This window comes from Sciurus vulgaris (genome assembly GCF_902686455.1).
Source record: "Sciurus vulgaris genome assembly, chromosome: 2".
Classification (NCBI taxonomy): Eukaryota; Metazoa; Chordata; class Mammalia; order Rodentia; family Sciuridae; genus Sciurus; species Sciurus vulgaris.
Window position 1 is genome coordinate 166,427,828 of NC_136462.1, and position 6,000 is coordinate 166,433,827.

The following is a 6,000-nucleotide window of genomic DNA, read 5'->3' on the forward strand; positions in this document are numbered from 1 at the left end:
CAGAGCAATATTGACCAAGCTGTTGGTTAAATCACTATCTCTGATCTGGGGCTTTCCTTCCTTTAAGACAAGGAAAGGATGTTCCATTGGATTTTCCATTGCAAGGATTTTATCCTTAGTGGGGAGTATATAAAAATATTCCACAGAAACTCCCCTGGAGGCCTGACCTGGAAGGTAGCTGTGTTGGAGTGATCTAAGAAGAAAACTACAGGTGACAGTCCCAGTGCAGGTATCTCATGACTAGCAGTCCACCCCAACCTGCACAAACCCAACCAAGCAGGAAGGAAAGACATCTCACCAAGGGGACACGGGGCTTGTCCTCTTCTCCAACCCCATGGGAAATGGCAATATTGTCAAAAGGTTGGGACCTCTCTCTTAACCAGCAAATTCTCTCAAACTAACTGCCAGTTTAGAGCTCTTCCTCTGTAACCCCAGTGGCTCTCACTCCCCTTTTCTCATTGATTATTTTTTTATTTGTTTCTGATGGAGTTAATTAAATGGTGTAGTTTGCAACAACAACAAAAAAAAATTTCTTGAAACCTGTAGTAAATAAGGCTGGTGCCCATTAAACAATCTCTCCCTACCATCTACCTTTCAGAAGGACACAACACAGAATTTATCAAAAAAAAAAAAAAAAAAAAAAAAAAAAGATTCAATTTAAAAAAAAGAATTCTCAAAGAGAACATAGGCATTGTTGAGCAATATATGATTGTATAATTTCTGAGTGTAAACCAAATGCTTGGACTTTCAATACAGCATTCATGTAAAGCAATAAATATTAATGCTATGCAAAAAAGAAGACGTAGGCAGTTCAGTTAGATATTGCTGGGAAATTTTTAGTGTGTCTTGTTTCTAACCGATTTTTAGACAAGTTGTCAAGTTTTAAAAATTCACATACAAAATGAATATGTGGTGCTAACGTGAAAGCAACACTTTAAAATATACAAATCACTTTCATACATAATTCTCAAAGCTCATTTCCCCTTTACAATAATCCAGTGATGAGGATATATTTTTTCATTCCCCATTTTGTTCATGAGGAAATGAGGATTCAGATTTAGAAATCCAAGGTCATGCACATCCAGCAGGGAATAACTTTAGATTCCAAATGCCGTGCTCTTTTCTGATGCACCTTATTTATATCCTGTGCAGTGATTTGGTCTCCTGAGCTGTAAAAGAAGCCTGTTTAAATGTGGCTAAATAAAAAAAGGATCAAAATTGCCTGAGTGATGTGGTTTGAGCCATCTGAAGACACTGTGTTCCAATCACTGTCTTTCATGTTTTGCCTCAACCCTGCCTGCCACCTGAATAAAAAATGATTAGAGCAGATTGCCACTGAAGCGAATGCTTCTCTCCATCCAGGCAGCAGGGCATGATAAAAGAGATCTTAAGGATTCTGGCAAATGAGAGCTGCAAGTCTGCATTTTTTTAATTTTTGTGAGCTGATACAAATCACAGGGACCTGTCAAGGAACATTCAGAGGTACCGGGCAATTTGACTTCAGAGATAAGTGAAGAGTAAAAGCAGCTCACTGCACAGGATAATTAAAGAACTAGTTGTTTTCAACAATTTCAACTTGGGCTGGGACTTCCAGCAGATTTTTATTTTATTTTATTCATTTTATCTTTTGGGGGGCGGGGGGCTCAGAATGAGAGAAAAGGTGAAAGAATCCAAGACTCTTCCTAAAGTTTGTAATGGAACAATATCTTTAAGGAGCGCGTAGGTTACTCACCTGGTGATTAAATGATTTGGGTCTAAACCTCATTCTTCCGCTGTGGATGTCTGGAAAAAATCACAAAATCATTCTGACACCTCAATTTTCTCATGCAAAAGAGGAAAGAAAGGAACAAGCTGATCTCTGATTCCTAACCCTAATATTCTGAGATTCTATGACATTTTTTTTAATCTAAATGATATACATGTATGGAAAGATTTTAGCTTTTAAAGGGCCATCTTTCACCCATCTTTCTTAGAAGGGCAGTTTCTCCAAATGACCAGCAGATACCTGGGTGAGAGATGAAATCAGTTCTGTAAAGCTAGCCTACGTATAGGAAGGAAATGAATTCAAGGGATGACAGAGCCGGTCTGTCTTATCTGGCTTCTGCCACCTTTGCTGTGTTGGTTCAAGGTTGACATCCCCAATGGATTCTCAGATGACTGCTTTTGGTATCCCTTGCTTTTGTGTATGATGAAAGCAGACATCTCACTTGAATATATACACTATCATCATTTATGAGCACAATAGTGCCGCCCCTCAGTGGCCCCAGATTCAAAGCCACTGCCTTTCACAGGGAACATTCCAGCTCAAGCAACCGGATGCAGAGTTTGTGAAGTGTGAAATCCTCTCTGACTCCTTGAGATTATGACAGTCCCTTTGAGAGCCTTCACACATACTGCTATCATCTCATACTGAAGATGACCTTGTAGCTACAAAAGCTATTTTGTGTCCACAAAACATTCTGTTCTCATCAAAGCGGTCTGTAAGTCCTCTGGCCAGTGATAGGATTTCCCTCAAAATATTGGACTTAAATTCACAATAAAAGTAAGGAAAATACAACCAACAATCATCTGCTTTCCATCCTGATCTAAAAGTTTTACTTGGCTCATAGCCAGTCCTTTTTCTATTTTTGTGAACAAATAAATTTTTCATATAATTAAAGTCATGCGCCTACCTATTCCTTCCTATTTTCCACCTTCCCACTTCAGAGGTTATCGCAAAATAGAAGATGGTATATATTTCCCCTCTGTGTTTTCATATTTTACTACATATATGTGGATATTACAAAAAAATATTATATTGGTGTATTTGCCAGCTTTCCACTGCTGTGATCAAAATGCCCAACAAGAACAACTTAGGGGTGGAAATGTAAATCCTGGATCCTGGATCAGAGGTTTAGTCCATGGTCACCATCTCCTTTGCCCCAGGTCGAGAAAGAAATTCATGGTGAATGGGTGGCTGGAGAGGAAAGATGCTCGGCTCGTGGTGGCTGGAAGTAGAGAGAGAAAGGGAAATAGTCCCCCGAGAAGATGCACCCTTTCAGGGCATGCTCCCAGTAACCTACCTCCTCCAGCCCAACTCCCCAGTCCCCTTGCCCACCCTCAGTTACAACCCAGTTAGTCCTCCATTCAACTGGGATGGACCAATTAGGTTGAATTGAATCATTTTACAATGATTCATTTACTATTCCTGCATCAAAACTGGAGCTTTGGGAGGACACCTCATATCCAAACATAACAAATGAGACTTTAAAAGTTACATACTTGCTGGTACATTGCGATTTTATTTGTTCACTCAAAATCGTGTTTTTTAGATTAATTTGCATGCTATATCTGGCTCTAACTTATTTGTTTCAACCATTGTGCAGTAGTTCATTATGAAAATGCACTATCATTTATTCATATGTTTCTATTTAGAGTATTAGATTTAGTTGTATTTATTCAGATTTCGATAACTTTCAAAGTTTTTTTTTCTTTACAGAGTATGCCTCTTGTTCCTATATACTAGAAATTTTCAATGGCAAATACTTAAAAATTAGAGTGCTGGGTTTTAGACATGTAATTCCAATTATGCATATCTTTGCTCTGTTCAGTGGCATTATATCCTATTGCTAGCTTGAAAATACCAAGGTGAGAGCAGTTGCACCATAGAGATCAGTAAATGATTCAAGTCTGAGGCTTGTTTCCCTGGAGAGCCCATTTTTAAACATCTACTAGCAGATAATTGATCAGATCAGCAGAATGGGAATTCCAATTTCTTTATAGCCTAGCTGTCATGAATTGTCACACACATGTACATAAACACACCCTCATATAATGTATTTCTTTTCCAAATTTGTAAGTGTGAAGTGCTAGCTATTTTCCATTTTAACTTCTCTTTTCCAAATCATTAGTAACATTGAGTATCTTTCCCTTTGTTAGCTATTTGACTTTCATATTTTTGGATTTCTTATTTGTACCTAGGTTCTTCATTTGTGCTCTTTTCTTTACTCATTTGTAGTTTTTCTTTATTTATTATTAATGATACTATTTTCCCCATTATATTCGCCACCAGTACATTGTCTTCTTACGTGGTATGTGGATTTTCTTTTCTCTTTTTTAATGTGTTTTTAGTCTTCATGCAAACTTTAATGCCACCTAAATAGAACATAATGTAATTTTGAATTATACTGCAAATTTATAAATCCTCCTTTTTTAAGATTTTTGTAATTATCTCTTATTTAAAAATCTTTTTCTCAGGATGCTTAAATTATTTAAATTTTATAATGAATGAGTACAAAATTTCTTTGGTTTAAATTCTTCTGAAACAGATTTTGCATACTATTGAGTTTTTATTCCCTAAAGTATGACATAACTCAAGTCTAATAAAGATTGGCCCTGGAAAGATTGAACAGATCAACACAATCCTGTTCTTAATGAGGTAGTCATAGTGATTTATATATTTCTAGAATGTCTTCAGATACTTTTGCATAAAATACTTTATAATATTTTCTTCATTTAGTGGGTCTTTGTAGAACCTATTTTATCAAAAATTGTATTCATTTGTGTCTTCTCTATTTTTTCATTTTCTTCATAGATGTCACTAGGATTTTCCTAAGTTAGCATTTTTTAAAAATTAGCTTTTGGCTTTATAGATTTGTTTTATACTTTATCAACTTCTGGTCTCCACGATTTATTTTCCACTGTTTTGATGATGGTGAATAATGCTGAGCTCACTCACTGAAAATGCATTATCAGTTTGTGCATTTTCCTCTAAGTGTGGGCTGAACTCATAAATGTTTTTTATACCACATCTTCATTGTCACTCAGTTTTGCTTGTTTTTTTCAGCAGTTTCTTATGTTTAAAAAATAACTCATTTGCATAAACTGTCATAAAAATGTATCTTAAATTTTGTTATTATGGAAAGTAATGCTTATAGACATATTTTATAATGAATAATTTAGAGAAACTAGTGCCAGCCCCTCATTTCAGCAATCATGAAGTCATTGCCAATCTTGTTTCAACTGGGCATTTACTACATTTCCTCTCTTCCCCACTCAATTATCTTGTAACAAATAAGAGTCATTATGATATTTCATTCAAATTTCTATATCTCCCTGAGTCTGTTCTCCACTGATATAACAGAATACCTGATGCTGGGTAGTTTATACCGATCAGAAAATTATTTAGTTCATGTTAAGGCAAAGGCAGGGGAATTCCCATAGAGAGGGATGAGGAATGAACTTAACCTTTTGTCTGGAATCCACTCCCACATTAACTAACCCACTTCCATGATAGTGGCAGTAATCCACTCATGAGACCAAAGTCCTCATGATCTCATCACTTCTTAAACTTCTCATCTATCAGTACCATTAAATTGATAATTGAATTTCAACATGAGTTTGGAGGAGAAAAACATTTAAAGCAGATTACTTTCTGAAAATTTTTGTCATTTTACAAAGAACAAAGACTTCTGTAATCTTAAATAACATTGCATTGGTGTTTTAGAATTACTTATAATTAATTATATATTTACTCTATAATTAAAAACTTAATCACATTGATTCTTCCAATTTATAGCAAGACATATTTTTCAACTTTTAAAATAATTTAATTGTTTTATCACCTCAAGAATTTAAAGGTATACCCAAAGGACTTAAAAATCATCATACTGCAGTGACGCAGCCACATCAATGTTTATTGCAGCTCAATTCACAATAGTTAAGCTATAAAACCAGCTTAAGTGCCCTTCAACAGATGAATGGATAAGAAAATCTGGCATATGTACACAATGGAATATTACTCAGTGACACAAAAGAATGACTTTATGATTTTTGCCAGTAAATAGATGGATTTGTAGATTATCATGCTTAGTGAAATAAGCCAACACCGGAAAAACGAAGGTTGACTATTCTTTCTGATATGCAGATACCAACACACAGCAATGAATGGGGTGAAGAATAGAAGTTCAGTGGATTAGACAGGGGAATGAAGGAAAAGAGGGGGGATGGGAATAATAAAGA